Raw genomic sequence first — 12209 nt, 5'->3', positions numbered from 1 at the left:
GGAAAAAAAAACTATATAAACATATGTTTCAATATAGGTTTTGATATAGGTTTTTAATATATGTGACATATATAAAATTGGCCGTTTTCCTATATTATATGTACATACAGTACAGACCAAAAGTTTGGACACACCTTCTCATTCAAAGAGTTTTCTTTATTTTCATGAATATGAAAATTGTAGAGTCCCACTGAAGGCATCAAGGGCTATTTGAGCAAGAAGGAGAGTGATGGGGTGCTGCGCCAGATGACCTGGCCTCCACAGTCACCGGACCTGAACCCAGTCGAGATGGTTTAGGGGTGAGCTGGACCGCAGACAGAAGGCAAAAGGGCCAACAAGTGCTAAGCATCTCTCGGGGAACTCCTTCAAGACTGTTGGTAAACCATTTCAGGTGACTACCTCTTGAAGCTCATCAAGAGAAAGCCAAGAGCGTGCAAAGCAGTAATCAAAGCAAAAGGTGGCTACTTTGAAGAACCTACAATATGACATATTTTCAGTTGTTTCACACTTTTTGTTATGTATATAATTCCACATATAAATCCACATGTGTTAATTCATAGTTTTGATGCCTTCAGTGTGAATCTACAATTTTCATATTCATGAAAATAAAGAAAACTCTTTGAATGAGAAGGTGTGTCCAAACTTTTGGTCTGTACTGTATATGTATATATATGCACACATATATATGTACATATATATATATATGAACATGTATATGTACATATATGCACACATATATTTACACATATATACTGTATGTGCAGACATATACCTATATAGGTACATATATGCAGGTATATATGCACCTATATGTTCACCTATAAAGGCCCTTTCACACCGGATGCGTAACGAAAAAGCGAAACAAAAAAGCGAATAGTTCGCGTGCGAATAGTTCGCGTCAAAACCATTCACATCAGCCGCGACGCGAATTTGCGATGTCTGTGACGTTCAGAGAGCTTCAACATTCCAAAACTTTCGCGCCGACAGTTGAGAAAATGGACACTTCAACATCATCATCCAGTGAAGACGAGCTTTTCATTTTCTTTAAAAGACAGAAAAGAAGGTTTTGGGTGCACCCAGTCCTAAAGAACAGAGAGTCTGAAGGGGAGTATGCCAATCTTGTACAGGAGCTAAAACTTTATCATGGCCGGTTCCGCACTTACTTTCGGATGTCTGTGGGACAATTCGAGGAGCTCCTTCATATAGTGGCACCGCATCTGTGTAGGCCTGCTAGCCTACACAGCACGGACTATACAACGACTAAACTATCACACAACATACTCACAGTCGTGATACCCTAGTTGGTTGGCAATGCTACGCCACACATTGTCCTTCAAATCGTTGTCCTTGTAGTTTTTATTAGATTTGTCAAACAAAACGGGATTCGCCGACACACAAGTAATCAGAAGATCTGTCATTTTTGCTGTGACGTCACCTTTGTTTCCTTGTATGTGATTGGCTGAAGCCTTTTTGTTGCCTCAAAAGTAAAAAAAAATCGACATCGAAGCGAAAAAAATAAAAGTCGTTTTTTCGCCTCAGCACATTCGCGTTCGGTGTGAACGCACTCATTACACAAACAGCTGATCAAAAAATAAAACCATCGCGCGAATTATTCACGCGTCAAAATCGCGTCCAGTGTGAAAGGACCTTAATAGTAAAATTAAAATCCATAGCTGCTAGGCAACATAAATAAAAGTCCAAATGTAGAAATGTACATTATTTATTTACTCAAGATCAATCAAATAGTACAAAACAAAAAATATAGTACAAGAACAAAAATAAGACAAAAAACTGAACAGAAAAAACAATTATCTTTATTATTCTTTTAAGGTCTGTCATGACGCGCCTCATCCTCCTCCTCCTCCGCCGCCTCCTCCTCTTCCTTCCTGCACTATCCAATGACGTTTGATAGGGTGTCCAAGATTTTTATTAAGATTAAGATTTTTATCACAAATTTTTTAGCGGATAGGCATTTTCGTCCACACGGATCTGGCGTTTTGGAAGAGTGAAACCGATGTTTTGAAACCTGGTCCCAGAGTGGATATATTTGAAAACGCCGCCTTTGCGTTTCATCTGGACGGCGAATCCGTACATTTTCTGAAAATATGGAGTCATCAGCCCACGTCTCGCCCCTAGTCAAACACCACTACATCACGTAACAGCAACAAAAACATGAACAAACACTGAACGCTAACATTAACACGGATTAATAAATGTATTGTTCCATGTTCGCTTGTACCACGCGCAAGGTTTATCAGCAAATCCATGTCTTCTTCTCCGTTTTAAGTGTATCTCTGTGGCAGAATTACAGTGCCACATGCTGGTCTGACATGTATACTACATCGGTTTCGTGTGGACGCGGATATTTCTTGACACGAGGGAAAAAAAGATCGGGGGTCCGTCTCCGTGTGGACGGGGCCGAAGAAGTAACGGGTACTTACTGTTATGGATAGAAATGTAGCGGAGTAAAGAGTACAATATTTACATTACATTTACATTACATTTATTCATTTAGCAGATGCTTTTTGAAAGTGAAAGTGAAAGTGAAGTGACATTCAGCCAAGTATGGTGACCCATACTCAGAATTTGTGCTCTGCATTTAACCCATCCGAAATGCACACACACAGAGCAGTGAACACACACACACACTGTGAGCACACACCCGGAGCAGTGGGCAGCCATTTATGCTGCGGCGCCCGGGGAGCAGTTGGGGGTTCGATGCCTTGCTCAAGGGCACCTAAGTCGTGGTATTGAAGGTGGAGAGAGAACTGTACATGCACTCCCCCCACCCACAATTCCTGCCGGCCCGGGACTCGAACTCACAACCTTTCGATTGGGAGTCCGACTCGAATAACCATTAGGCCACGACTCCCCTAAAGGCCACGACTCCCCTTTTCCAAAGCTACTTGACTTGATTAACTTAACTGAGGACAGTGGAAGCAATCAAAAACAACAAAAAGAGCAATGATATATAAGTGCTATAACAAGTCTCAGTTAGGTTAACACAGTACACCTAGAATGGGATTTTAAATAATATAATATAAAGAAAACAGATAGAATAAAAAAAGAATAGAGCAAGCTAGTGTTAGAGGTCTTTACACATACACACACACACACACACACAATTGCATAATTAATGAAAAGAAAATGGAATATAAAAAGATTAGAAAAGTAGTTAGATTTTTTTAAAGAATAGAATTAGAATAGTGAGTGTTAAAGTTAGAGGGTCAAATAAAGATGGAAGAGATGTGTTTTAAGCCGATCCTTGAAGATGGCTAAGGACTCAGCTGTCCGGATTGAGTTGGGGAAGTCATTCCACCAGGAGGGAACATTTAATTTAAAAGTCCGTAAAAGTGACTTTGTGCTTCTTTGGGATGGCACAATCAAGCTACGTTCACTTGCAGAACACAAGCTTCTAGAGGGCACATAAGTCTGAAGTAATGAATTTAGGTAAATGGGTGCAGAGCCAGTGGTAGTTTTGTAGGCAAACATCAATGCCTTGAATTTTATATGAGCAGCTATTGGAAGTCAGTGCAAATTGATAAACAGAGGTGTGACATGTATTATTTTTGGCTCATTAAAAATTAATCTTGCTGCCGCGTTCTGAATTAGTTGTAAAGGTTTGATAGAATTGGCTGGAAGACCTGCCAAGAGGGCATTGCAATAGTCCAGCCTGGACAGAACAAGAGCTTGAACAAGGAGTTGTGCAGCATGTTCAGAAAGAAAGGGCTTGATCTTCTTGATGTTGAATAAAGCAAATCTGCAGGATCCTGAGCCCTGAGGCACCCCAGTAGATAGATGTTGTGACTTGGACACCTCACCTCTCCAAAATACTTTGAAGGACCTATCTGATAGGTAAGACTCAAACCATTGAAGTGTGGTTCCTGAGATGCCTTTTGCCAGTAGGGTTGATAGGAGGAGCTGGTGGTTAACCGTGTCAAAAGCAGCGGACAGATCAAGCAGGATAAGTACTGATGATTTGGAATCCGCTCTTGCCAGTCTTAGAGTGTACTCACACTAGCCAGTTTGAACCGTGCCCGGGTGCGTTTGACCACCAAAGCGCGGTTCGTTTGACTAGTGTGAGTGCTCCGTACCGTGCCCGGGCGCGGCTCGATTGGCCGGCCCTGGCCCGCTTGGAAGAGGTGGGCCAGAGCACGGTTCAGTTGGACTCGGGCGCGGTTCGCATGCAGTGTGAGCGCTAACCGTGCTGGAGCACGGAACAGGACGGGTGGCGTCACGGTTTTGCGACGCTCCAAAAGCTCAGCTGGTACCTTGCAAACCTCCTCATACGAGCAGCACGATTACGTGAAAATGTTCGCGCCACTAAGGCGACACATCTGTTTAACAACAGGCTGTGAGAGGGCTGTGGACCACCGTGGACCAAACGACACAAAATTATCGACAAAGAAAACAGAGCGATGGACTCTGGACATTGTGTTCAGAGAGCGCCGCTCTTCCTGTTTATCCCGAAACCGTCGCACCATAATGACGTAAGCGTGCTCCGGCACGAATGCTGAAAACCCTATGTGAGTGCAGGCCAGAGGGGGAGTGGGAAGGGGGGACAATCGTACTCGGGCCCGGTTCATGGCAACCGTGCCTAGTGTGAGTACACCCTTAGAGCTTCAACAACTGAGAGCAAGGCAGTCTCAGTTGAATGTCCACTTCTGAAGCCAGATTGGCTGCTGTCAAGGAGGTTGTTGTGTGTGAGAAATGTAGAGACTTGGTTGAACACAGCTCATTCAAGCTGTGTATCATCAGCATATGTGTGCATATACACTGCATATAGGTTTCATATATGCGCATATATCCACATATAGGTTCTTTCCATGTGGGAAGTCTAGTGGTTACTTCTCCTTGGTCGCCACAACCAGAATATCTGTGAAAGAAAATACAGTTGTGTTTGGTCATACAGAAGAATAAAACAACATCTACCTTTGAGTGCTGAGAGGAGGATGGTGTTGTTCAACAAAGTATCTTCTCTTGTGTTCCAAATGAGAAAGACATGGCCAATGACACCAGGCTGAGTAAATGAAGACTGATTTGTCATTTTTTGGGTGAACTTTCCTTTTAAGGAATTATCTTCTGAGCTGAGGTTAAACTAGGGCTTTACTTCAGCTGATCTGCTTGCACTTACTCGAGGACCTTGATATGAATCATGTAATGATGTCGCTTGCCAGAATGAGAGAAATAAATCAGTATGCACCTGAAGTTTGTGCAGGTTCTATATATATATATAAATTAAATTAGATTTTTTTGATAAACTTTTCAACGGACCCCCCAGCACTCAGTTGCTGCTGGCCCCTGGTGGTCACTGGACCTCAGTTAGAAAACCCCTGCCCTAGCAAATACCCACAACACTCCAGTAATCACCTAGAAACAACCCCTCTCAACACCTGCTGTGTTAGGGAGCATTATCTCGCTCACCAGATCGATATAGATCAGCATGAGATGAAACAGCAGCTCCTGGATGAAGCAAGCATTCAACATATAATAAAAATATAAAACCTTTTCTGGTAAAATCTTTCTAGTAAAAAAAGTATATGGAAGCCCATCTCCACCACTGCAAGAATTTTAGCACTTTATTTTACAGTCCTGTTCCTCATGTACATACTATGTACTTATTATAGTAATTACAATAACTATGTAATAACTAGGTACTAACCCTGAACCTACCCCTAAACCTAACCCTACCCCATGTAGTTACCTTGTATTACCAGAACTTTCTTAGATAAATACACTGTAAGTACACAATAAGTACATGTTAGTACACGTACTGTAAAATAAAGTGCAACCAGAATTTTTTTATTATATATATATATATATATATATTGAAATAAAGTAAAAAGGTTATTGAGACTTTTTCCTCAGAATTGCATGATATAATAACTCAATTGTGAGAAATAAAGTCCTTGCGAAACACAAACTCGCAATTGTGACTTTCTCAGTTGTGTGATATTAAATTCGAAATTGTGACAAATAACGTCGGAAAAGCAAGATTAAAAACTTGCAATTCTTAATTTATTCTCGCAATTGCAAGTTTATATCTCACAATTCTGAAAAAAAGTCTGTTTGTATCATGCAGTTCTAAGAAAAAAAGTGAGAAATTGTGAGAAAAAAAAAGTCAGAATTGTGACTGAATTGTCACAAAAAAGCAAGGTCAAGTCACCTTTATTTATATAGCGCTTTAATCAAAACAGATTGTGTCAAAGCAACTGAACAACATTACTTAGGAAAACAGTGTGTCAATAATGTAAAATGACAGGTAAAGGCAGTTCATCATTGAATTCAGTGATGTCATCTCTGTTCAGTTAAATAGTGTCTGTCCAATCATTTGCAATCAAGTCAACGATATCGCTGTAGATGAAGTGACCCCAACTAAGCAAGCCAGAGGCGACAGCGGCAGGGAACCGAAACTCCATCGGTGTCAGAATGGAGAAAAAAACCTTTGGAGAAACCAGGCTCAGTTGGGGGGCCAGTTCTCCTCTGACCAGACGAAACCAGTAGTTCAATTCCAGGCTGCAGCAAAGTCAGATTGTGCAGAAGAATCATCTGTTTCCTGTGGTCTTGTCCTGGTGCTCCTCTGAGACAAGGTCTTTACAGGGGATCTGTATCTGGGGCTCTAGTTGTCCTGGTCTCCGCTGTCTTTCAGGGCAGTAGAGGTCCTTTCTAGGTGCTGATTCACCATCTGGTCTGGATACGTACTGGATCCGGGTGACTGCAGTGACCCTCTGATCTGGACACAGACTGGATCTGGTGGCCACGGTGACCTCGGAATAAAAGAGAAACAGACTAATATTAGCATAGATGCCATTATTCTAATGATGTAGCATGTACATAGGGTGTTATGGGAAGTGTTTCCGGTTCCGGTTTACCTAATTAATGCAGCCTAAAAATCCTTTAACGGATTTGGATTTTAAAAGCATATTAGTATGTTATGTGTAAGCCAGGTTAAAGAGATGGGTCTTTAATCTAGATGTAAACTGCAAGAGTGTGTCTGCCTCCCGAACAATGTTAGGTAGGTTATTCCGGAGTTTAGGCACCAAATAGGAAAAGGATCTGCCGCCCGCAGTTGATTTTGATATTCTAGGTATTATCAAATTGCCTTAGTTTTGAGAATGTAGCGGACGTGGAGGATTATAATGTAACAGGAGCTTATTCAAATACTGAGGTGATAAAGCATTCAGGGCTTTATACGTAATAAGTAATATTTTAAAATCTATACGATGTTTGATAGGGAGCCAGTGCAGTGTTGACAGGACCGGGCTAATATGGTCATACTTCCTGGTTCTAGTAAGAACTCTTGGTGCTGCATTTTGGACTAGCTGTAGTTTGTTTACTAAGCGTGCAGAACAACCACCCAATAAAGCATTACAATAATCTAACCTTGAGGTCATAAATGCATGGATTAACATTTCTGCAGTTGACATTGAGAGCATAGGCTGTTATTTAGATATATTTTTGAGAGGGAAAAATGCAGTTTTACAAATGCTAGAAACGTGGCTTTCTAAGGAAAGATTGCTATCAAATAGCACACCTAGGTTCCAAACTGATGACGAAGAATTGACAGAGCAGCCATCAAGTCTTAGTGTTCTAGGTTATTACATGCGTTTTTAGGTCCTATAAATAACACGTCTGTTTTTTCAGAATTTAGCAGAAAGAAATGACTCATCATCCAGTTTTTTATATCGAATATGCATTCCATTCGTTTTTCAAATTGGTGTGTTACACCGGGCCGCGAAGAAATATAGAGCAGAGTATCATCAGCATAACAGTAAAAGCTAACACCATGTTTCCTGATGATATCTCCCAAGGGTAACATATAAAGCGCGAAGAGTAGCGGCCCTAGCACTGAGCCTTGAGGTACTTCACACTGCACTTGTGACCGATATGATACCCTTCATTCACTGCTACGAATTGATGGCGATCATATAAGTACGATTTAAACCATGCTAATGCACTTCCATTAATCCCAACAAATTGTTCAAGTCTATGCAAAAGAATGTTGTGGTCAATTGTGTCAAAAGCAGCACTAAGATCCAATAAAACTAATAGAGAGATACACCCACGATCAGATGATAAGAGCAGATCATTTGTAACTCTAAGGAGAGCAGTCTCAGTACTATGATACGGTCTAAATCCTGACTGGAAATCCTCACAGATACCATTTTTCTCTAAGAAGGTATATAATTGTGAGGATACTACCTTTTCTAGTATCTTTGACAGAAAAGGGAGATTCGAGATTGGTCTATAATTAACTAGTTATTTGGGGTCAAGTTGTACTTTTTCAATGAGAGGCTTAATAACAGCCAGTTTGAAGGTTTTGGGGACATATCCTAATGACAATGAGGAATTAATAATAGTCAGAAGATGATTGTTTGTTTGTTTGTTTATTTATTTAAAAATGACAATGCACATTAATGAACATAAGGACAATGTCCAAATGTAAATGAGCCAGATATAGCCGTACAGACTAATTTTCATCTGGAGTCCCTGGCAGGTTGTTATTATAAAACCGTAAAAAACATTGCATACATACACATTAAAAACATAAACAGATTACATAGACATAGTCAACATCAAACAAACACAAATAATGTCACATAGAATATATCAACCTGTGAGTAAATAACTGCAATACTGCAGATTATGACAACATATTTGATTGTCCAGCAACCACTGTTTTATAGTTTTTGAAAAGGTGGTGAGAGAGGTAATGTTTCTTACTTCTGTAGGTATTGTATTCCAGGTATGCGCTGCACGGCAGCAAAAGGCTGACTGTCCAAAGGAACTTTTCCTATATGATATTTTACAATCACCTCCAGAAGTCGCTCTGGTGGATGCGTTAAGATTTTGTTTAACAAATTCATTGAGTGGAGGGGGGGCTAAACCATGGAACATTTTATACACAAGCAAGATATCAGCAAATTTGACCATATTTTCCCAGTTTAAAAAAACATGTTTCTTTAAAATATTACAATGATGAAAAGAATTTGACTTATTATCCATTGTTTTCAAAGCCTGTATATAAACTGTTTCTACTGACTGTAATGCAGTCCTTCCTGTCTGCGTCCAGCTGGTCATACAGTAGTTCATATGTGACAATATCATGGCATCGATGTACAACTTTGAGGCCTCTGTAGTCAAATTACTTCTAATATGCCTAAAATGTATCAAGTTAAATTTAATTCTGTTTACAACTTTTTTAAATTGTGATTTAATTGTCAGTTGTGTGTCTAGTATTATACCTAAATATTTAAACTCCTGTACAAATGACAGTGTTTTCCTGCTACAGATTCCTGGATCGGGATCTTTATTTGCCGATTTCGAAAAGAACATGCATACAGATTTACTGGTATTAAGATGTAAACAAGAGTTTGTTAGCCAATTAGAAATATTATCCATAGTAGCTGATAGTTCCTTGGCAGCTTGCCTCTTGTTTTTTGCATGCACATATATAACCGTATCATCAGCGTACATCTGACAAGTTACTGCAGAAGAAGATGATCTATGACTTCTGGAAGCACCTCTTTTTTAGGAGCTTAGATGGAATAGGGTCTAATATACATGTTGTTGGTTTAGATGATTAAACAAGTTTATACAATTCTTCCTCTCCTATGGTAGAGAATGAGTGGAACTGTTCCTCAGGGGGTCTATAGTGCACTGTCTGATGTGATACTGTAGCTGACGGCTGAATGGTTACAATTTTATATCTAATAGTATCGATTTTAGAAGTAAAGTAGTTCATAAAATCATTACTGCTGTGATGTTGGGAAATATCAACACTTGTTGATGCTTTATTTTTCGTTAATTTAGCCACTGTATTGAATAAATACCTGGGGTTATGTCTGTTTTCTTCTCAAAGAGAAGAAAAGTAATGGGATCTAGCAGTTTTTAATGCTTTTCTGTAGGATAGGTTACTTTCCCGCCAAGCAATACGAAATACCTCTAGTTTTGTTTTCCTCCAGCTGCGCTCCATTATTCGGGTTGCTCTCTTTAGGGTGCGAGTATGCTAATTATACCATGGTGTCATGCTGGTTTCCTTAACCTTCCTTAAGCATAAAGGAGCAGCTGTATTTAAAATGCTAGAAAAGAGAGAGTCCACAGTTTCTGTTACATCATCAAGTTGTTCTGAGATTTTGGATATGCTAAGGAATTCGGATAACACCCGATGTCTATGTGTGCCAGTGCCTGACTTTACAGCGGTAACTACGTTGGATTGCTTGGACCAGAAATCAGAAGACAAGTGTCGACTCACTATAGCAAAAGGTAAGCAAAAAGTGTAATAGTTTTACCTATTTCGAGGGTCAGTCAATTAATCACACGGTTCAAAAGAATATAGGTTCTGGAAAAATAATATATTAATTTGATTTATTGTCCTTTCACTTGGATTATTGGCCTTTTTAAATCCCAGTTAGATCAAAAATAACCAAGACACAATTATAACAACAAATAAAATGAATAGTAAAACCCCAAAGTAACAAAAGGATATAAAAACAAATTTAAGAAAAGGAAAAAAAAAATCTGATTCAGTTTCCATATTCCAAATAAGTTTCTGGAATGATACTTCCTCAAATGAAGCGTCCCAGTTCAAAATGAGACTTTTAGATTCAAGATCAAATTCTTAATATCAAGTTTAAATTTTGATTTAAAGGGTCAATGTTCTGTTCAGTATCAAAATAAAAATAAAAAATATAGCAGTGTTCAACAAAAGTAGAAAAAATCAGTCCATGAAGAAGGGAAAATGTGTTTGATACAGGGAAAATCCAGGCAGCAAAACTTGGGAAACTCTTAACAAATAAAGTTTGGTCCTACTAGCTAGACAATTTTTACTCTCTTTTTCTCCATTTCAAGGCATGATATGATGGGATGGTTTGCAGTCCAAACTGGAATCTGAGTATTCAGCAAGGACATCTTTCACGTTTATGAATCGAAAGTAAAATTCAGCAAATATGTATGTGAATCTTAAAAAAACAAACAACAACAACACTTAACTGTACTAACTTTCAGTAAAAAAATTACCCTTTAACATAGAGTTCTTTATTTTTTATATTCTATCTACTTGTTTTCTTTTTACTTTATTTAACACAACCCTCTTACTGTAGCACTCGCTATTCTTTTTCTATTCTATCTCCTTATTTTATTTATTTTTTTACAAAAAAATGACTTTTTACTTTTTGTCTATTGTTTTCTTTTTATGAAATCTGCTCAATTACGAAATGCAATGTCAATGTAACTGTAAAGCTTAACAACAGATTATTAGAGACGCAGAGCTGATTATGTCCATCATTAAAAGCTACTTGACTGAAGAACCTGGAAGCGCTGCATTCATGAGTGAAAATCATGACCAATTCAGTGCCATTCATGGTCAGACTGAGACCAGAAAATGTGTTTGAACAAGAATTTGCCTTTGAAATATTGCAAAGCGGATCTCTTTTTTCCATTCTAAAGTTAAATTTAAAAAAATGTAAAGGCCACACTGGTCCTTTAGAGCTCTGTTTGGGTTCATGGTCTCAAGAAGATTTGTAATCAAGGTCCTTCAGGTAATTTTCAAGGTTTGTGAAGGCTAGCTGCTAGAGGTTTAAAAAAAACTGTTATGATTGTATGTGTTTGTTTATTAAAAGAGACAGCATTAGGCAAATTTCTTGAAATGTTGTCACGAATTCTGAACCAAGGCTGATCTAGCCTAAAGTTAAGCTTAACTTAACATAAAGCCTCAACTGTGGTTTTATTTTTTGTCTTCAAATAGGCCTAGGTTATGCCTGCTGTGGTTGTGTTTGTTGAACCAGAGAACAGTCGGGAATTCTAGCTACATAAAATAACACAGGTCTAAGATAATAGTTGCATTAGTCTTTATTATAAATGTTTAAAAACTATCATATTGTATTATCTGTCTGATGAAGCTGCAGATTTTCTCAGGCAACTTGCACTAAGAGCACCAATATGTCTATAATTGCTTTTATGAATGTGGTATCTGCATTTTGTCTTTCGATTTATTTAGGACACATTCAGTTTTTTTTAAATGGTATTAGTTGTGGATTTAATGTTTTGGCTAAACATTGCAATATGTCACAGAAATCTGAAATGCAAAAAATGTCCCACATCAGGGCAATTCACCATATATTGTTATGAGTTGGTGAGGTACAAACACATGAGGACGAAGGAGATAAAGAAAAAAAGGTATTTTAATTAGAATATCCAGGAGAGAGGTA

Source organism: Carassius carassius, chromosome 16, assembly GCF_963082965.1.
Source record: "Carassius carassius chromosome 16, fCarCar2.1, whole genome shotgun sequence".
Lineage (NCBI taxonomy): Eukaryota > Metazoa > Chordata > Actinopteri > Cypriniformes > Cyprinidae > Carassius > Carassius carassius.
The sequence above is the reverse complement of the archived record's forward strand: the minus strand, read 5'-3'. Positions refer to the sequence as shown.